Source organism: Macaca nemestrina, unplaced genomic scaffold (genome assembly GCF_043159975.1).
Source record: "Macaca nemestrina isolate mMacNem1 unplaced genomic scaffold, mMacNem.hap1 Scaffold_44, whole genome shotgun sequence".
In the NCBI taxonomy this organism is placed as follows: Eukaryota; Metazoa; Chordata; class Mammalia; order Primates; family Cercopithecidae; genus Macaca; species Macaca nemestrina.
The window spans coordinates 762,949-786,450 of NW_027257673.1; the positions used below are offsets into that span (position 1 = coordinate 762,949).

A 23,502-nucleotide genomic window follows, 5' to 3' on the forward strand; every position below is an offset into this window, starting at 1 on the left:
TATAATTCCATATTATTTGTAATTCAATATAGAAATTTTTAAAGTCATGTAAAACCTTAAGAATTTAGTATTTCTCTTTGCTAAATAAGCCTTTAGTCACCAATAAATTTCTGCTAGAGGTCTGTTTAAATAAAAATTTCTTTAATGAATTTTAAAATACCTTGTGCTAAAATAATCATCAGTACAAGCATACCTCAGATATGTTTAGTTCCAGATCAGCACAATAAAACAAATATTGCAATATAGTAAGTCACAGAATTTTTTTGGTTTCTCCAGTGTATATAAAAGTTACGATTACACTTTACTGTATTCTGAATGTGCAAAAACATTGCCTAAAACAACTATGTATATAGTTTAATTTAAAAATGCTTTATTGCTAAAAAAAAAAAAAAAGCTAAAATCTTTTGAGACTTCATTGAGTTGGGATCTTTTTGCTGGTGGAGAGTCTTGTCTCAATGTTGATGACCACTGATCAATTTGGTGGTTGCTGAAGGTCGAACTGGGTGTTGCAATTTCTGAAAACAAGGCAACAATGAAGTTCGCTGTATCAATTGACTTTTCCTTTCACGAAATATTTTTCTGTTAAGTTGCAATACGGGTTTATGCCATTTTACCCACAGAGTTATTTTTTCAAAAGTGGAGTCAGTCCTATTGGACTGCCACTGCTGTATCAACTAAGTTTGCATAATATTTTAAATCCTTTGTCTTTATTCCAACAATGTTCACAGCATATTCACTGAGTGTACTCCAACTCAAGAAGCAACTCCTCATCCATTCAAGTTTTACCATAAGATTGCAGCTATTCAGTCGCTTCTTTAGGCTCTACTTATAATTATAGTTGTCTCACTATTTTCACCACATGCAGTTACTTCCTCCACTGATGTCTTGAATTCAACAAATGTATCTAGGAGACTTTGAATCTACTTCTTCCAAATTCCTATTTGTGTTGATATTTTGGCCTCTTCTCATGAATCATGAATGTTCTTAGTGGTATCTAGAAGAGTGAATCCTTTTGAGAAGGTTTTTTATTTACTTTGCCTAGATCCATCACCTATAGTGTAACAAAATATGTTTCTTAAATAATAAGACTTGAAAGTGAAATTCCTTCACCTGAGGACTACAGAATGGAGGTTGTCTTAGCAGGCATCAAAATAACATTAACTACCTTGTACATCTCCATCAGTCTTCTTGGGTGATCATATGCATTGTCAATAGTAATATTGATAATGTAATATTGACAAAGTAATATTTTAAAAGAAATCTTTTTTTTCCTGAGTAGTAGGTCTCAACAGTGGGCTTCAAATATTTCAGTAAACCATGCTGTAAACAAATATGCTGTGATTCAGGCTTTGTTGTTCCATTTACAGAACACGGGCAGAGTAGATTTAGCCTAATACTTAGAAGCCCTAACATTGTCAGAATGGTAAATGACCACTGGCTTCAACTTAAAAGTCACCAGCTGCATTTGTTCCTAACAAGAGTCAGCCTGTCCTTTAAAGCTTTGAAGCCAGGCATTCACTTCTCGTCTCTCACTATCAGAGTCATAGATGGCATCTTCATCCAATAGAATAATGTTTCATTTACATTGAAAATCAGTTTTTTAGTGTAGCCACCTTCATCAATTATCTTAGCTAGATCTTCTGGATAACTTGTAGCTACTGTATCAGCAGCTGCTGCTTCACTTTGCCCTTTTATGTTATGGAGATGGCTTCTTTTCTTAAACCTCATGAACCAACCTCTGCTAGCTGCAAACTTTTCATCTGCAGCTTTATCACGTCTCTCAGCCTTCACAGAATTCAAGAGAGTTAGGCTGTTGCTCTGGATTAGGCTTTGGCTTTAAGATATTTTTTGGCTGGTTTGATCTTCTATCCAGACTACTCAAATTTTGTTCCATGTCAGCAATAAGGCTGTTTTGCATTCTTGATTAATGTTTTCACTAGAGTAGCATTTTTAACTTACTTCACAAATTTTTCCTTTGCATTACAACTTGGCTAACTGGCACAAGAATCCCAGCTTTCAGCCTGCCCTAACTTTCGATGTGACTTCCTCACTAAGCTTAATAATTTCTAGCTTTTGATTAAAATTAAAGATGTGCAACACTTTCTCTCAGTTGAAGACTTAGAGGTTGTTGTGGTGTTATTAATTGGCCCAATTTCAATATTGCCATGTTTCAGGAAGTAAAGAGCCTCTCCTTCCAGGAGAAGGGGCAAGATAGGAAAACAGCAAGATGGTGGAGCAGTCAGAACACACAAAACATGTATTGATTAAGTTTATCATCTTCTATGCATGCAGTTTATGGCATACAGAAGCGATTATAACAGTAACATAAAAGATCATGGATTACAGATCACTGGAACAGATATAATAATAATAATGTTTCACCTATTGCAACAATTAACACATGTGATGCAGAGACAAAAAAGGACACCTGCTGTTGGAAAATGGCACCAACAGACGCGCTGGATACAAGATTGCTACAAAGCTTCAATTTGTAAAAACAGAGAATCTGCAAGGTACAATAAACTGAAGCACAATAAAGTGAGATATGACTGTAATGCCATTAGGAATTAAAATATTTCACAAAATCAGGTACAGTTGCATTAGAAAAAAATATTTTAACTTATCCAACTTAAAGGAAGGTATAACATAATTCATGCTAAGTGCTATCAGTTAAATTATTAAAATGAGTAATGTGCATGAAGTGAGCTATTGGAGTTTTTCTCATAATATTTCCTTAGTGACTGTATTGAAGGTCTTAGAATTACACAATGACTTTCAATTTTGAATAGCATTTGGCTTATTAGCTCTTTATAAGCACTTGGAGGATAAGACCATCAAGAGCATATGTTTTTACACCCGAATTTCACAGTATAATTCCTTTCACACAATAGGCATTCAGTAAGCATCTGTTGAACAACATATATTTCCATAGTTATAACTGGCAGTTAACAAATATTTGGCGACTGAATTAAAAACAAAGAATAGTAAAACAAAGAATACATTGTAGGAAACAGAAGTGACAACCAATTAAATAGCTCAGGAAAAGAGGATAAAATGACACTAATTCCATTGAGATTTTAATATACGTTAATACTGTATGCATTAATGTAAAGTTATTTTCTATATATTACCTGGAGAAATGAAGATAATTTTTCAGAGGAACAGTAAGGTAACCACGAAAAAGGTGATGCAACTTAGGTGAAACTCATCGAAGGCATGTACTAACTTTATTACATGGTATCTTGTATTTACTGTATAGTTTGCTTAAACTCCTAAGAAGAAATGGTAATCTGGGTGAGGAAAAATTAAAAGTTTTGCAGAACTGTCATTATAACTTCTACCTCAGAGAATGAGCTTTGGAATCATACAGAGTTAGTCCCGTGAAAGTTGAACAGGTGAAGTTCAAAGTGCAAAGACTGGAACTGGTGGTGAGTCTCAAAAGACACTGCCTCTTTCGTCCACAGGATCATTTTATGAAAGTGTATTTTACCTATACTATGAAGATTTATGCTTATTTCATAATTCTCCACAATAGGACTATCTTTTGTCAGATAAACAAGCAAATCTGTGATTGGAATTAGAATAAAAATGAGACAATGGACAAAATATTTTAGTTTAACCACTTATTTCAACAAAACATCAATCCATTCAATGTAGTAAATGTTTCCACTTAATTCTATTATCTTTGTAATAAAAGTTTAATCATTTCTCTGATTTAACAGATACTATGGGATGGATGTTCTTGAGCTTATATAGAAAACCCTGGAACAAGAAAGTAGTCCACTATTTTGGCACATAAGGGAAGGAAAAAAAAAATATCTCTTTGAGTTGATTTTATTTTTCAATCAGACAGAATCTCTTACTATCTTGAGTCTATCAACCTTACCCCTTCTTTAAGAAATATCTTTTAAAAGTGACAAAAACTGTCTCTTCAACAGGCTTAACCATGTTTGAAGCAGCATCTCCGGTTACTACAAAAACGGAGAGGAAATTGCAGACTGTAGTGGGAATTTTTATTGAATTACATCACTCCTGAACTGGTAAAATATATTAAAAAATGAAAATAAGGAATAACATTGCCAGTTATTCAACACTTTAGAGACGTACTTTTAAAATATCTGTAAAAGTCTATATGGTTCAGAAACTATTTTCATTTTAACAATATTATGTCTCTGTAGACCTTATAAAAGAAATATTTGCTATGAAAGCTCACTTTGTACAGTATGGAACAATTAGACTTTTAAAATTTTGTGTCTTAATGTCACTTTTGCCTTGTCCCAGTGAGTGACTGGGATTACATTGGATACACAGTGCATACTCGAATAATGAATAATGAAATTTCCTGTCAATTTTCTTTAAAATTTTGGTAGGAACTGCAACTACAAAATAATTGTCTGCATAGTAGGTGATCTTTAAAATCATTTTCCAAGACTGTTCTGCTTTTAGCAGAACCGTTTCACTTTTGATTAATACTCTTTCCTGCTTTCTAGTTCAGAACATTGCTTCCTAGAGTTACAAACTCAGTTTACAGAGTGCCTTCGATCTGCACTCCACTGGGTAAAAATAAAGTGTTAATCCAGTGGAATCTGAGTTTCTGTTTCAGCATCTTCAGGTTATCATGGACAGTGCAGGGGAGCTGTAAAGTTAAATTTGTGCGTGTATGCACCAACTGCCAATAAGGAGATTTAAAATAACATTTTATAAATCTTACTGTGTTTCCTCTAATCTAGCCCATAGGATAGTTTGGGATGAAATACACGTAATGACGAGAGCTCAAGGGTTCACCCCAAGTTCTTCATAAAATAAAACATTCTAAAGGCCTGTAGATTTATGTCCATTTATGTAACCCTTTATGGTTATTACTTAGATTTTAGTAACATCAAAAACACTCTATATCTTTTCTCCTTCCCTCCTTCCCTTAATATTTCCTTGCCATTTTCTATACTAGTGTTAAAAGAAACAATTACAGCCAAAAGTGTCAGTTTATGAGTGATAGTCATCGATTCTGAGAAACACACCACTTTCATAGTCACAGAACAATGTGAAAAAATTGGAAGTTAGAAAACAGAATCAAGTTCTTTATGTCTTCAGACCCGCTACCTGTATTCAGTGCTGTGACTCCTTCCTCACACATATGCCATGACTCCCTGCCCGGCCACCCCTGCACAACTCTGCATACTGTACCCATGCACAAGCATGCACACTGTACCCATGCACAACCCTGCACACTGTACCCATGCACAAGCCTGCACACAGTACCCACGCACAGCCCTGCACACTGTGCAAAATTATTTCTCAGAGCTGGGTTAAGAAAAGCAATTGGAAAGACAGGAGTGGATGAGCTGTGGAAATACTGTAGCATGGTTTTCAAAACTTAAAATGCATAGTATGAATTTAAATTCTTCAGAAATACAAAATAATGTCATATTTTTCCTATCTCTGATAAGCCATAAATAGAACGATGTTTTTCAAAATCCTAAAGGGTCTCAACACCCTTGTTAAAAGTAGAAGTACAAAAAAGTAACGGTGACAGTAAAACATATTGATAAGAACATGAATTTGAGTCCTGGGTTTTTATGCTGATTCCTCAAGTGACTGGCTCCATGTCCTGGGAGAAGTCTCTTAAAAAATTTCTAAGTGATAATTACTCTCCTTACTTCCAAGATGCAGAAACTGAAACAGAAACTTTAAGTCCGAGTTAGCGTGAGACATAGCCAAGAATTGAATTCAGGTATATCTAAATACAAAATTCAGGCTCTTTTAAATGATTGTGCCATGACTATTCTCTCCAATATTTTACATAATATTCTTCCTGCATGTAAAACCCTTAGTTTAGAGCCTCATGCATGTCAGACACAAGGTAAATGTTGTCTATTAAGGTTATGTTCAATGAAATTGGCTGGGCAAGGCAGTTTGGTTTGAGATGTGGAATATCAGGAGATGGGGAGAAGGAAAGTTTGGCGTTGGTTAATGTGAACAGATCTCCTTGTGCAAAATTCAAAAGATTAATTAGCCTGATGTAATGATTTTTGAAAACGCTTAGCCAAGCTGCCATTAATATGTCCAAGTATGTAGCTTCTCTGTATGTTTACGTAATTTCACCCGAACGATTAGCAATTATTATTCATGTACATAGACTGTATTTAGGTGCAAATGAGGTTTCCCTGATTTAGCAAGTGTCTAAGGGAATTATTGTTTTGGTGAATACAGGCCTGGGAGGCAGAGTGTTGGTAGCTGCAGCTGAAATAAAGGAGAGAATTTCAATCTCTCACAGCAGACTTGTGACAATGAAAAGAAAAGCACAACATGCTTTATGGATGAGGATTCAAATCACATTATGTTAAATTAGAGACTTCATGTAAAAAAAAAGCAGCTTTCTCTTGAGAAGGAGAAGAGCTTTATATGAAGCTGCAACCGATTTATTTCATCAGCACTCTTGCTGGTTACAAAGAATTTTGTTAACATCCCTAACTTCATCTGTGGTATGTCTGCTATGAACTTATAAAAACTTACACTTTCAAATTTTCTTATCTTACTTTGTTTCTGTTTTGCAGTTCTTTAGAATGCATCAATCACTTTAACATTGTTGCTAGGAGAATAACAAATCATGATGAGAATATCGCAGTATTTTTAGAAGCACAATTTATAACTTTTTTACAAAGACTGATTATGTATGATACGACCTAGTTAAATGAACTAGAATAGAGTCATTCAAAAGACCAATTAGTAAATTACATAACTAAATCACTTAAAGATTATTTATGTTGCCTTGGTTTCCTCCAAGTGAAGATTGCCCAATTCATATTTATTTCCGTTACCTCCACTGTTAACATTATGAAAACTCATACATAATTTTATAACCTGGAAAAGAATGGCAAACCTATAATATTTGTACCTATTTTAAACTGTATTCTCAAATAAATGGTGTTTACTAACTTCTTAGCCTTTCTGGTTAAAAGGATTCTTACAAAGTTGAAAATGGTATAAGATTAGTTTAAGACATAAAGCTTTCACTATCTTCACACAAAGGGCTCAAATAAAATCATAAACTAATCATAAAAGTAATTATATATCAAGATGATTAATGTGATATATAGGTTTAAAGTTATGGGTGTTTTTAGATGAATAAGTCACCTAGGGCAGGAAAAAACAGTGTACTGGATTGCACCACCTTTATTTATGATAGCTTGTGATAAGACTCTTTCTAGAAACCTATGTAAAATGTAGACCAATGTTGACATTTGGAAAATGCTTGTATTTTATTTCAATAGCAGTTTGTCATCTTTAGTTCAATAGGTGTAGGAAATGTCTCAAGACATTGTTTTTGAATGCACTAGTATAAAAAATTAATTTGTAAGGGAAATACTCAACACAGTGAATAAGGTAGCATTTACGCAAAATTCAAAAAGCTAAATTGTGTCTACTATAGTCTTTTATAAATATAATACTAATTACAGAAATTTGTCCTAGTTTGCTAGAAAATGGGCTAACCAAATCTCCTTAGAAAAAGAGAAAATTCAGTAGGCAGAATCTTATTACATCTATAAACTAAGGACTCAGATAATATTCAAATTACTTACTTTAAGCGTTCTTAAATACATTATCCAAGAGTATTAACTGAAAAGAAAAAAATGCATAAAAGCAGATATAAACACTCATTCCAAATATTTTAGAATACTAAGCCAGTCATTTCAATGATTCTTGATCAAGGTACAGCCATTAAATACCATGTTATCTACTTGCCTCTAATTTATGATATGATACTAGAAGTGAAACCAGAATACTTCTTCCAATTAATTGTTCAGATTCATGCAACTATTTAAAGAAATTGGTGATTTTTAAAATATGAAATACATCCCCTGTGCTTTGAAGAACATCAAGAAGTAAAAAGACCACCCATAGAATGGGAGAAGACATTTATAATCATATATTTGGTAAGGGATTTGTACAAGAATACATAAAGAATGCTTACAACTAGATTACAAAAAGACAAATCACACAATTTAAAAATGGAAAAGGATTGAATAGCTGTTTCTCCAAAGAAAGTTTTATTATTTACTCTCTAAATATTCTAAGAAAATAATGAGTTGTACACTTTAAACAGGTGAGTCCTATGGTATGTAAATTATGCCCCAATATAGCCATGAGAAGTGTGTTATTTTCTTTTGGCATGTGTATGATCTTTAGATTCTTTGATTATTCTTTTTTGTTGTTGTTTAGTACTTTCAATTTTTTAAATACAGTTTTATTTTTGGATGAAAATAAGTCATTCCAAACCTGCTGTTGGATGAAAGTCATTTGCAGTTAGTACAACCTACCAGAATCATATCTACAGAAAACACTATAAGGAATAACAGGTTTGTGATTCCATATTGCCCTAGGAAACAACAGTTTTCCAGATTCATGTTAGACTTGTGATCAGTCTTTCCTATATGCCACATCTAAAGATCTTTAAATGTGTGTGATTTAGGAAAAACAAATGTTAAACTAAAATTCTAGACTGAGATATTCAGAAAGAATCGCTATTATAAGCTTGAAATCTTGCTCAGCTTATGGTTTAAAAAGCTAGTGAAAATAAGAAGGGGACCCTTGGATATCTGAACAACCTTTTGATAAAAGTCATCTTTTGAAGTCACAGGAAGAGAAAATAAATGGAAACTAATAAATGGGTACAAGTCAAAACACAGAAATATATTTTAGGTACTTTTCTTAGGAGACAAAGAATGGAGTTAAAAAAGGGAAGAAATAGAATTAAAGAAAAAAAGCCATTAGATGATGGATTTTCCAACCTGCCAAATGATAAAAGTAATTTGAGATGATTTTTCCATACTAAATGAGAAACTACTAGAAAAAAAGACACTATGTGACCAACAGTTGTGATATGTGTATTCTAGTCTGGGATATGTAGTAGAGCAAAAAACAGCCTTGGAAATTAGGCCGTCTATGTTGAATCCTACCTCCCTTATTAACAGTAACTTGGGGAAGTTATTTAGCCTCCCTTTTCCTTGGTTTCCACAAGTAACTATCATGGAGTAGTGTCCTTACATGTTATTGAGATATGATTAGGCCATTCAGTGTGACGCTATAACAGTGAGAAAATCAGCACAGTAATGTGTACAATTTCTTCTGGTTCTCAAATTTTATGCCATCATCAATTTCTGAGAGGTTTTTTGCTTGTTTTTTGCTTTGTTTTTAATTTAGCCTCTAAGTATAATAGTTCAATCATAAACTTGCCTGCAAAAGATCACGATTCAGACCTCTGAATTCTGTTCTCACAACTGTAATGATCAGAGCAAGCCCTGATAGATGCCCACTGAGAAAAATATCTGGGAAAAACATTCAGACACAACTGTAATGATCAGAGCAAACCCTGATAAATGCCCACTGAGACAAATATCTGGGAAAAACATTCAGACACAACTGTAATGATCAGAGCAAGCCCTGATAGATGCCCACTGAGACAAATATCTGGGAAAAACATTCAGACCTGTCTATGATGACTTTTGTAATGTGTCAAATTGGCAACATAAAATATGAGGGCAGAAGGAACTATAGTAGCCATTTTGTAGCATTACGTACATCTTCCAGTCTTTCAATCAAATGCTAACTTAGGTGCTGGCTGTGAAGGTATTTTTCTGAGGTAATTAAAATTGTAGTCAACTGGCATAAAGTACAGGGTCTATCTTCATGAGCCTGACTTAATCAGTGGAAGCCTTTTAAAAAGACTTAGGCATTGCCATTAGCCATATTCTGACCTTTTTTGGTCCACAGTTTGTTTTCCCTTTATGGAACCTTCCCTTCCTTATTACCTGTGACAACAGCTTCATCAAGAAGCTTCAGAGTTTCTGTCTTGCTTGTGAACTTCACTTCCTGACTTCTTGCCCTGTGGATTCAACTTACTTCCCCACAATCATGTAAACCAATTCCTTGTGATAGCTCAGATAATAGATAGATAAATAGATTGATTGGTGGATTGATAAATATATTTGTATCTTTATTAGTATATCAATATATCTATTTGACTGCTTTTTTTACCTCAACAAAAGAGTTCTAAGAGGTCTGGAAAGTGATTCTTTTCCTCTTTTCCATCCAGTGGCCTAATTAAACATTTGATGGCATGCATTTTCTTCCTAGCAGTACAAATACCCAGGCTTAGCTTGTTGTAGCAGTCCAGCTAATATAATTCTAACAGGGAAAATAAGTACAAAAAATGGCCTAATAAGGGACCAAAGAACACGCACCAACACATACAATCCAACAGATACAAATCCAAATCTCCTTATTAACCTAAATTTTCACTCTCAGATACATATCCTTGGCCTTTACTCATGATATCACTGTACTTGGGGAAAACTGTGGGCAGTGCAAAGATGAGACCTTGTATTTTCCATATAATTTGGAGTATGCTATTAGCACTAAAGAAGGATCTGCTGCCTAGACTACCCATGTTCTATCAGGGATAGAGAAGGACTAGAAAAAAATCCAAATAGCATCTCCTTGGAATCACCAGAATTTCTAAAATTTTCAATATTATTTCAACTTCTCTTCAGCATTTGTTTGCATTTGAAGTTTTCTAGTCTACTACTAGTACGGATAAATAGTGTGAAAGGAAAATGTTAAAACCAAAACGGTTACATTTCTTTAAAGAATTTCCAATGGTTACAATCCCTGTGCTAAATGGAGGCCCTATTAGCTTCCATGTGTGTAGTTATTATCTTTTCTTGGCCATAGATTACCTGGGAGCCATAGCTATGCCCTGGAGATGCCTGGTCACCAGGGGCAACTAAAAAGAAAATGGGATTGATGTGTTTAGATCCACAATAGCGAAACATCATTTCTAAAATAATGACCCATTCAGGGTCAGTTTGTAATGTTTCTCCACTATATGTATTATACCAAATTTCTATGCATTTGTAAATTCCAGTTGATTATAGCAGTTAAACTCAGTGGAGCCAGGCTCTATTTTGGGTTGCTGGAGTTAAGACATAATGATCCTTTTAAAGTATTCTGATGTACAATTAAGTGGCTAAATTGACATACTTAAATTGTAATAAAAGTAGTCATAGGCTATTCCCTCTTGCACTTTTAATTCATTATATTAACCATATTTGGAGCACATAGAAGAGTTTTCAGTAGAAAATGTTCTGAAAAATATGTGACTCTAAAACTCTACTAAATTGCCTATTGAAAAAATGTTCTTTTGTGTAATCGGTCAACACAAAATGTACTGAATCTTCACCTAGAAAAGCATTATGCAGTCCACAACTTACAGGAGTAGGATAGTGTTCAGAGAAGAGCTACAAAGGTGATTAACATGTTGGACTAAAAGGGCAATTTTAGAAGCTAAAGGGACAGAGATTGTTTAGCCTAGAGGAGGATGGCTTGTTGATGGTCTTCAAATATATGAGTGGTTTCTCTGCAGAGGATGGTGACCTGCTGTTTTCCATATTTTCTGAAGACAAAACGAAAGGAAACAGACTTACATTTAGTAACGTAGACTAGAAACAAATAAAACTGTCTTGGTAGTGAACACTGTTAATCACTGAAATGGTTCGGGCGATAGGCTCTTCTCTACAGACTCATAAAAAGGTAAATGGTTTGGGTCAAACTAGAGACAAGGTAATGAAAAGTGATCTCTTATGGTTCCTATTAAGGTTCATTAATAGAAAACAACAACTTAAATTTTGAAGATATCTATATATTCAAAATAACTTTTGCAAACTGAACCTCATGACAACAATTGACAATTATTTCAAGGCTACGAAGGGATATTTTTTTGTCAACTCATTTAATGAATGAAGCTCAAATGTATGAACTCATGGTTTGCTACAGATAAAATTTTGGGACGCTCTTTAAAAGTTCTCCAAATTAAAATACACACACACACACACATAAAACATACATATATGTATGTTTTTGTGTGTACATATATAGGAAATAGTATCTAATGTCACTTTACACTGTAAGCACCAATGTAAGAACTCTGGACACTTACATTGTGGAAAGCATTCACAATTTCTATATTTTAAAAATCATTTTCAAAATTTGAATTTGTCAGATTGTAGCAAATAGAATAAATACCATTTGAAAATCCAGTAACAGCAAGGTTTAAAAGAAAGATATAACTCTTGTACTTCAGAATTCAAAATCCAAGAGTATATTAGATTAGCAAATACTTAACTGTATCCTAAAGTGAAAAAATATTTAATGCCAGAAAGATACAACTAGTTGTAGGTGCATAGAAAATAGAGTTACAGACTCTGCTTGAAAAAATATTATTTGAACTGGGTAAAATTCAGCATCCCTTCATGATAAAAACTCACAACAAATTGGATACAGAAGGAACATATCTCAACACGATAAAGGCCATACATGACAGATCCACAGCTAGTATCATCCTGAATGGTGGAGAAACTGAAAACTTTTTCTCTATGATCTAAAGCATGAGGACACCCCTTTCACCATTGTTATTCAACATAGTACTGAAATTCTTAGCTAGAGCAATCAGAAAGAAAGGAAATCCAAATTGGAAAGGAAGAAGTCAAGCTTTTTTTGCAGATTATATAATCTTTTTGTTTGTTTGTTTTATTATACTTTAAGTTCTAGGGTACATGTGCATAATGTGCAGATTTGTTACATATGTATACTTGTGTCATGTTGGTGTGCTGCACCCATCAACTCATCAGCACCCATCATCTCGTCCTTTACATCAGGTATAACTCCCAATGCAATCCCTCCCCCGTTCCCCCTCCCTATAATAGGCCCCGGTGTATGATGTTCCCCTTCCCAAGTCCAAGTGATCTCATTGTTCAGTTCCCAACTATGAGTGAGAATATGCGGTGTTTGGTTTTCTGTTCTTGCAATAGTTTGCTGAGAATGATGGTTTCCAGCTGCATCCATATCCCTACAAAGGACACAAACTCATCCTTTTTTATGGCTGCATAGTATTCCATGGTGTATATGTGCCACATTTTCTTAATCCAGTCTGTCACTGATGGACATTTGGGTTGATTCCAAGTCTTTGCTATTGTGAATAGTGCTACAGTGAACATACGTGTGCATGTGTTTTTATAGCAGCATGATTTATAATCCTTTGGGTATATCCCCAGTAATGGGATGGCTGGGTCATATGGTACTTCTAGTTCTAGATCCTTGAGGAATCGCCATACTGTTTTCCATAATGGTTGAACTAGTTTACAATCCCACCAACAGTGTAAAAGTGTTCCTATTTCTCCACATCCTCTCCAGCACCTGTTGTTTCCTGACTTTTTAATAATTGCCATTCTAACTGGTGTGAGATGGTATCTCATTGTGGTTTTGATTTACACTTCTCTGATGGCCAGTGACAATGAGCATTTTTTCATGTGTCTGTTGGCTGTATGAATGTCTTCTTTTGAGAAATGTCTGTTTATATCCCTTGCCCACTTTTTGATGGGGTTGTTTGGTTTTTTTCTTGTAAATTTGTTTGAGTTCTTTGTAGGTTCTGGATATTAGCCCTTTGTCAGATGAGTAGATTGCAAAAATTTTCTCCCATTCTGTAGGTTGCCTGTTCACTCTGATGGTAGTTTCTATTGCTGCGCAGAAGCTCTTTAGTTTAATTAGATCCCATTTGTCACTTTTGGCTTTTGTTGCCATTGCTTTTGGTGTTTTAGACATGAAGTCCTTGCCCATGCCTATGTCCTGAATGGTATCACCTAGGTTTTCTTCTATAGTTTTTATGGTATTAGGTCTAACATTTAAGTCTCTAATCCATCTTTAATTAATTTTCATATAAGGAGTAAGGAAAGGAAGGATCCAGTTTCAGCTTTCTACTTATGGCTAGCCAATTTTCCCAGCACCATTTATTAAATAGGGAATCCTTTCCCCATTTCTTGTTTTTCTATAATCTTTTATTGGGAAAAACCTAAAGACTCCACACACAAAAATTAGAACTGATAAATCAGTAAATTTGTAGGTTACAAAATCAACATTCAAAAATCAGTAACATTTCTATGCCAACAGCAAACAATCTGAAAACAAAACCAAGAAAGCAATCCCATTTACAGTGGCTAAAATAAAATAAAATAAAATACCTAGAATTAAACAACCAATAAAGTGAAAGATTAAACATTGATGAAATAAATTAGAACACAAAATCAGAAAGATATCTGTATCTCTTGTTCATGGATTGAGTCATCATGGTTAAAATGTTCGTACTACTCAATGTGATGTACAGATTCAATGCAATCTCTGTCAAAGTATCAATGACATTCTTCACAGAAATAAAAAAGCAATACTGAAATTTATGGGAAACCATAAAAGACCAAGAAAAGTCAAATAAATCCTGAGGGAAAAAAACGAAAGCTGGAAGCATCACATTATCTGACTTCAAATTATACTACAAAGCTATAGTAACCAAAGCAACATGTTAATGGCATTAAAACACACACACACACACACACACACACACACAACCTAGAAGTGAATTCACACATTTACAGAAAATTGATACCTCAAAAAAGTGCCAATAACATACACTGAGGAAAAAGTTTCTTCAACAAATAGTGCTGGGAAAACTTGTTATCCATTAGAATGAAATTAGACCTCTGTCTCTCACTATACAGAAAAATTAAATCAAAATACATATATTTAAGACCTGAATCTATGAAACTACGGGAATACAACATTGAGAAAATACTTCAAGACATTGGTCTGGGCAAAAATTTCTTGAGTAAGACCTGAAAAGCACAGACAACTAAAGGAAAAATGGACAAATGACATCATATAAAGTTTAAAAGCTTCTGCACAGCAAAGGAAACAATCAGCAAAGGGAAGAAACTAACTACAGAATGGGAGAAAATATTTTCAAACAACTTAACTGACAAAAGCTTAATAACCAGGACAAATAAATAACTCAAATAACTTAATAACAAAATGATAATAATAATCTAATTTTAAAAGGGGTCAAAATCTGAATAGACATTTCTCAAAAAAGACATAGAAATGGCCAATAGTTATATGAAAAATGCTCAATATCACTAATTATTACTGAAATGCAAATAAAAACAAAATGAGATATCATACCACCCATTAAAATGGCTTCTACCAAAAGGACAAATAATAATGAATGCTGGCAAGAAAGTGGAGAAAGGGGAACACTTGGACACTGTTGGTGGAATTGTAAATTAGTATAAGTACTATGGAAAACAGTATGGAGACTTCTCAAAAAACTAAAAGTAGAACTGCTGTTCAGTCAAGCAATCTCATTGCTGAGTATATATCCCAAAGAGAGGAAATTGGTATATCAAAGAGATATCTGCACTCCCATGTTTATTGCTGCACTATTCACAATAGCTAAGATATGGAATCAGCCAAATTTCCATGAACCCAGATGAATAGACAAATAAACTGTGGCACATATACACAATGGGACATTATTTGGCCATAACGAAAAGAATAGAACTCTGTCTTCTACAGCAATATGGATGTAACTGGAGGACATTAGGTTAAGTGAAATAAGGCAGGCACATGAAGACAAATATTGCATATTCTTGCTCATATGCAGGAGCTCAAAATATTGATCTGATGAAGGTAGAGAATACGATGATGATTATCGGAGGGTGGGAAGGGTACTAGGGGAGAAGGGGATAAATAGAGGTTGATTAATGGATATGCACAATTAGAAGGAATATGATCTAATGTTCTATACCCAAATCGGACGAGTATAGTTAGCAACAATGTATTGTATATTTAAAAATAACTACAGTGGATTTGGGAAAAAGATAAATGTTTGAGGTGAGGAATATCCCAGTTACCCTTATTTGATCATCATGCATTGTATGATTATCAAAATATCACATGTATTCCATAAAAAAGTACCCTTATTATATACACCTAAAACTTTAATATACATATGTAAATAAAAGGTAAATCTAAGCATGCTTCTTGTAAAAAAAAGATCAAGAGTTTTTTAAACAATGGTGTGCTAGGCAGAGAAAACCACAAGGGCACGGAGGAACTGGAGAGTATGCATGCCAAAATACATAAACAGTTCAGTGTACCTATAAGATAAAGAGATCAAACAGGAGCAGTAGAATATCTGTTCGAGCCAGATTGTAAAGATGTTAAGGTATTTGGACTCCAAACTGTTCAGTGAAAATGCATGTGCAAAATAGTGTCCTTGGCCTCACTCCAAGAGCCCTGATTTATAAGGTTATTCTGCTACAACCTTTCTAAGGATTAGTTTGAGAACAGAGTACAAGGCATAGGATACTGGTGAAGTACACTGTGTGTCTTTGTGTCCTGAGCAACCGAATGAACCCACATAAAATGTTTGTGAGAAAGGTCAATTGCAGCACTTTTGTTTATTCTTAAATGGCTTTGCAAAGTGTTCAAGAAGATAATAATGGTGACTGTCCAGCTATATTGGAGAAGAAAACAGTCAAATCTACAAAAATCTCCCAAGTCTACATTCATTGCACAGTGCTTTGGAAATGGCTATATATTTTTTTCAATCCCTAAGAAACAGAAGATGTATTTGGGCAGATAAATACGGTTGATTAATTTACATGCATAGCTTCCTTCCAGGCAACTGTCATCCACTTGACAGGATGGAGCAGCCTGAAACTCCAAACATGAATATTTATAACAAAACCGTGAGTCTTACCAATAAAAGGGATAGGGAGTTGGCGAGGAGGGCAGTGAAACATGTTAATAGTCACGTTGCCACTGGATAAATATCCCTAAGCCTAAAGCTAGCTTTCAATGACAGAACGCTTCAGAAGAAATACATAAGATAAGACAAGGCTTTCAACATGTCAAAGATATTTAAGACCTTAATGTTCAAATAATCACTATTATTTTAACTTTTAAAAAGTAATGTGGAAAATTGTTAGAGATTATGTGAATGATCTTCTATTGCTAATGTGATAAAATAAAGACTGCAAATTCCAGGAGTAAATTCAATTTTATGGATGTGGGAAGCAATGACCTTCAGGAGTAGAGATCACTAACCTGCTTTATTTGTGTGAAGAACATGTACTAATAAAAGACTAGGAATAGATAATTATAGGGACATGCTTGAGGGTAGAAATAAAAAGTATTTTGCCTCTAGGATAAACTTTCAGTTATCTGCCTTAGGAAGTAAATGTGATAAGTAAATGTCTTTTTGGAACCATATCTAATTGATATAAATAGTATCACAAAAATAAAAATCTTTTTGAACCTTCTGCTGGTATGGAAGAATAAAAAGCAAAACTCTTACAAATCAGCAAACTTACAGAGGGAGCAGACTATTTCAGGCGTGTCCTTTGTATCTGAGAGTCAGGATTCCTGAACTGAGTTGAAGAATAAAGTGCTTTCAGAATGTTTACCTTTTCACTGCAGATTTATTTGTTTTTCGAAGAATTATAAATTCCTAGAGTATCTTGAATTCATATGTATGTGTAGTCATCAAATACCTAGTTTAAGTATTATGTACTAAACCATAATCTACTATTCTAGCATTTATTTTGAAAAAAATATGAAAACTATAGAAAAGGGAAAATTCTCAGGTACTATAGAATAGAAACTGTAAACATACAAAAACACATTTTATTTTAGTGTGATTATTGGCACAGTAAATCCAGACCATTCATATAAAATGCAGGCACATCTATACACTCATTTTCTAACTCTCTTCTGATTTCAAAGCATGGGATACTCACCTGTTATTCTAGCTGCAAAGTGTACTTTGTTCAAATTCTCGTTTTGATTCAATAAAGGTGTTTGTTGTTTTGAATGTTCTGAGTAATTACCTTAATTCATTGATTTTCTAAATTATGTGTAAAATAAATGTATATGTAGTACATAGTCCCTCATTAGCAAGAGAAGAGACCAGTTTACTTTCAATAGCATCATATAAAATGAAACTTCTTTCCTTTTTGGATCATTTTTTGATCACTGATCATTTTTGATTATTTGATCGTTGTACACAACCTACTTCTTGTGAAAACACCACCATTTAAAATGTTAATGCCTGAATTTGAGAGACACAAGGCATAGTAGAAAATCATTTTGCCTATGTGAATATAAAGATCTTTATTCTTTTTCTGGGCTTCAATACCCCTTTGACCTAAATTTATTTCCAAAAACATTAATTGCTTTTTATATAGTTTGAGTCATTAGTAAATTGTTATTATAGTGAAGAGCAGAGGGTATTTACCTTTGTAAAATGTCAATAGTTTTTTAAAGAATATGTAATTTGAAATACATTACTCATTGTTAGAATTATGCTACGAGAGTAATTTCCAAGCAAATAAACTCCTTAAAGACTATGTCCTGTAGCATTCAACTTAGCTTATTTTCTGCTAAGTGTTTTCTAATGAATAATCAAGAAACAACTGGCTTGAATTTACTGAATTTAGGATTTATGGACTTGTGACGGCAGGGATCCCTTTGGCATTCAGGTCTATACAGATTCTAAATAGCAGGGTAGACATAGTTCCCTCAGAATGTTCTTTGATATAATTTAATTATTCTGAAAAAAGTTCTCCATTACTCACATCTGGTGCTGCTCATTCCCATAATCTATTTATGTGTCCATCACCTCAAAGTGCAAATCTACAATCTAATTATTGACAAATAACAACAGGATTTCCTTATACTAGAAGCTTTACTTTTCTAGTCTGAAATACAGATGGTATTGTCTACTATTCCTATTACTGAGGATATTTCTTTAAGTAGAATCTTGTTTCACAGCTAACTCCATGAGGTTCTTATAAAAGCAGAAAACAATTGGCTTTGGTTTTTGTTGGAGTAAATGAATTATGAAACAAAAATTATCAAAAATAGAGCAATATAAATTTTAGTTGGCTATAACAAAAGTTCTCAATATGTTGACGATGTTACATGTCCCTGCTCAGTTCCCTTATTGTCCCCTCTACCCTGCTGAACACCATCAATCTTCCAATCAGAGGGAGAGACAGCCAGTGCTACAAGGCTCCTACCTGACCACAGATAAGCCCAGTTCCTTTTTGTGCTTGAACCACAGCTATTTTTAAGTTGGTTAATATGCACCTCGAAAATCAAAAGTGGTCTCTACATTCATTTCGTTGCCATGGAAAGGGAGCGTTAGTCAGATGTAGTCTTCAATTAACTGGGCAAATTGTGATCTAAAAGTTTTCCCTTCATTTTTATCACTAATCTTCTCAATATGTACAGGAATATATGCTACACAAAATAGGCAGTGTCAAGACTGAGCACATCCCTAAGAGCTTTTGTGCAGAGATATCAATTGAGAAACAGAAACCTGACTTACATTTTCCCAAGATATAGGTAAATGTTACATGTAACAATTTAGCATCCATGGTGCAGGTTTCATGGGATTCTCATTTTTATTGAGGATATAATATTTTATATTTTCTAAGAGTTTTGTAGAAATGTTATTTTTTACAAGTGTGTATTTGGTTACTAAGAGGAATGATAAAGCTCCTTATTTGCCCTGGGAAAAGGAACTGAGCCCAAAGTGTACTTCTGAAAAGGAAAGTTTTGTGCCAGCCGTTAGAAATGTTCTACAAAGATTCCAAAGTTTCTGTAGTGACAGGATGATGTGCAGCAGGAACATTCTCTGGTTTGGGTTTGGAGAATGTTGTTAGGGATAATTCAGAGGAACTAAAATTATAGAGGGATGAGAACCTTGGAAGGTGAAAACATATCTCATTCATTATATAAAACAAAGTGAAGGGTGTTGAGGTAAATGAGCTAGAATTTGTTGCAGCCAAAATCTTCACAACTTTGCTAAATAATCCAGTTCTTTCATGCAAATGTGTCTATTCTACAGCTCCCCCTGCTCCTTTGGACTCTTCAACAATGACAAAATTTACATCCATACAATGGAATCAAAATAGGGTTCTGTCCATTCTTGGAACGCTGCTCAACATAATCCCATTTGATATTCGTATAGTCCATAAAGAAGTCAATATGTTCCTGTAATTTATTGAGCTGTCAGCTCCACAAACTTTGTTGGAGCCTCGAGAGACAAGCTACATCTTTTTACTCTTTCAAAAGATGCACTGACCTCATGCAGGGAACACGTCAAGGAGTTTTTTGTGTGTGATCAATACATTTCTATTTTTATAAGCCTAATTAGAGCCTGTCTGCTTTTCTGCTAAACTACTGCTCAAAGAGGGTCACATAATGAAAATTATAACCTTTCTTGTATTTTTTTTGTTCTACTTCTTAGACTACAAAAAAATTAAATATTTTCTTTTTAATAACTACAACCTGACACAAAGTCATTTCTTCTGGGACTTGGCATCTTGGCTGGGCGCGGTGGCTCACACCTGTAATCCCAGCACTTTGGGAGGCCGAGGAGGGCAGATAACGAGGTCGGGAGATCGAGAACATCCTAACATGGTGAAACCCCATCTCTACTAAAAATACAAAAAGCCAGGCGTGGTGGTGGGCACCTGTAGTCCCAGCTACTCAGGAGGCTGAGGCAGCAGAATGGTGTGAACCCGAGAGGCAGAGCTTGCAGTGAGCCAAGACTGTGCCACTGCACTCCAGCCTGGGCGACAGAGTGAGACTCTGTCTGAAAAAAAAAAAAAAAAAAAAAGACTATGGCATCTTTTACTCCTAGTACTGCTTTTTCTCATTCTAATTATTAGACTTAACAGGTCCAAGACTTGTTTTAAATGCTTTCATCTCAAAATTTAACAGCTATTCCCCAGGCCATATATAGAAAGCCAGTCAGCTGCCTTGAACTGACCTCAGTGGCACAGTCACACAGAGCCAGATCTCCATCGTAGAGACTCCAGCCTCACATTATAAATACTGCCATGTCATCTATAAATATGTGCATTTCACCACATTTCAACTGCTGCTGTTTTGCAGAGGCAAGTGCCTGCTACCTTTATTCATGCAGCAGCAGGCACCTTTGAGACTTAAACCGTATTTATTTCATTTAAAGGTGGGGATAACAGAGCTAGTGAATGTTTAACTGACTCCATCAAAGTGAGAAGAGGGTTCAGGAAATTAAAATAAAGAGAAACAGCTTGGAAGAAATATATTCAAAATAAAGAGAAATTGCGTCTCACAATGAAGGTAGGCTGTATTTTAATTCTGCATTATATAGCTGATCGTTTCACTTCCACTCACCCATGCACATTTCTTACATGGTTTGTAGAGGAGTACCTGGGTGTGTAAGCAGCTGATTTCTGCCTGCCACATACAAGCCACTACATCTGCTGTCAGATATTTTCTTCATCATAGCAGCTTTTCCATTTAGGGGAATGAACAGGAGCTGAAGGCACTTAAATGCTTTGCATTTTCACTTTGTATTTGAATATGCTCAGATGAATTTAGGCTATATGGTGTCTCAACAATAAATGAGCCCTTTTTGAGTTTTAGTCTTTGCCAGTTACTGGATTCCTGGATGACAACCTGCAGTTTTAGCTAGCTCTCTTCAGCTCCCCAAAGGCTAAAATCAATCACCATTCTTTTATTCGCTATCAAATCACCAATCTGTAGAAAATCAACAGTAGGTTTTGAAAATCATTATCTCAGTTGTTATTTTTAATAGAAAAAAATGAGTCATAAATGCATTATAATTTTACTTAAGCATCTTTGACATTTTAGTGGAGACATATAAAATAGCAGTTTTTTCAAATATAGCAATATCGTTCAACACTTACCATGCTGGCAAGTAAAGACAGTTTGTTGCCCCCAATTTGAAAAAAACGAAAGGTTGAAAAAATTGAAAAATTGAAATGTTGAATATTGTACCAAAATAAGACAATAATAAGTTGAAAAATGAATAAAACAATTTTATACAATTGAATTTAAGAGTTGAAAGGAGTCTTGGAGAAAATGTAGTCCACACTTCCCCTTTTATATTTTAAAAATCAAATACATAAACAAAAACAACGAAAATAACTAACCAAAGTCCACAAGGCTTTAGGTCAAGTGGACATTATATAAGACTACAAATTAGGGATCATGATTTCTATAAATTAGTGATTCTCATAGTGTGATTCAGGATCCCATAGGATTCTGAGATCTATTCATAAAATCCACAAAGCAAATCTGTTCTTCAATAGTAATGGAACTTACTGTTTTTTTTACTTTATACTCTCATGGGGAACCATCAAGTTCTCCAAAGACTATGTGATATGTGATACTACACCAGATGGAGTACAGACGCAGATATGAGCACTAGATGTCTTCTAGTAAACAGATATTTGCAAAGGTGTAACAGGCAATGAATTTTTTATTTTAATAAATTCATAAATATATATGTTGACAATTTCTTTAACGTCTACTTTTAATAGATATAACCCATATAAAAATAGCTCTTCGAGTCATTCATAACTTTTAGGGATACAAAGAAAATCTGAGACCTGAACCTACATAGCAGTTAACTCATCTTGTTAACATCTCAATTCTGAATTTGTATAGTGTATAGATTTTTAACAGTTATTAAAAATCATCAAAAACAATAGTGTTTACAATGTATTGGGAGACCAATATATGCCAGTCTACATATAGAATTTAGCAACAATTATACAAGCCAAGTATTTTATCTCCATTTTATAGAGGGGAAAACTGAGAACAAGCAAGTTTACATTGTCAGTGGCCAAACACCTAGTGAGTGATGCATCCCATATTCAGACCTACTTCTCTGAAACTACCACTTGTCTTCTCAATAGTTCCAGGCTAGTTAGAACTCAGTTAAGCAGAGTCTAAGCCCTGCATATTCTCCTATCATCAATCTTCTCTGCCTCAGATTCATAAATTACACACACACACACACACACACACACACACACACACACAGAGAAAAAAATACAAGAGGCCAGGCACAGTGGCTCATGCCTGTAATCTCAGAACTTTGGGGCCGAGGTGGGAAGATCAGGAAGTCAAGAGTTTGAGACCAGCCTGGCCAAAATGCTGAAACCCCATCTCTACTAAAAATACAAAAATCAGCCAGGCATAGTGGTGGGCGCCTGTGACCCCAGCTACTCAGGAGCCTGAAGCAGGAGAATTGCTTGAACCTAGGAGGCAAATGTTGCAGTGAACCAAGATCGTGCCTCTGCACACCAGGCTGGGTGACAGAACAAGACTCTATCTTGGACAAATAAAAATGAATAAAAAAAGAGCCAATCTGTAGATATATATAAGGTTTTGGAATTCAAATTAGGAAGTTATAAGCCATATATATATATATATATATATATATATATATATATATAGAGAGAGAGAGAGAGAGAGAGAGAGAGAGAGAGAGAGAGAGAACGTAGAAAACTGCATGAGAATAATATATATAAATGTAATCGGATAAGCGCAATGCGATCAAGCAGAAATGACAGAAAAAAATGATGTCAAAAGGGAAATAAACTCTTAAACAACAAACTCTTAAAAAGTCAGCAAAGAACAGGAACAGATACTTCTTAAAAAGAAAACATGCATATGGCCAACAAGCATATGAGAAAAAGGCCAGTATCACTTACCACTAGAGAATGGAGATCAAAACCAAAAGGAGATACC

At 34.5% G+C, this 23,502-nt stretch overlaps 1 long non-coding RNA gene across 1 annotated transcript in view; it reads right to left on the reverse strand.

The window, feature by feature from the left end:
* Positions 1-348: 348 nt before the first annotated feature.
* Positions 349-23,502, reverse strand: part of LOC139361353 (uncharacterized) — a 28,104-nt gene continuing 4,950 nt past the window's right edge. The window contains exon 2 of the long non-coding RNA XR_011618926.1: positions 349-515. This is a non-coding gene — a long non-coding RNA (uncharacterized lncRNA). The remainder of the gene's footprint in view (positions 516-23,502) is intronic.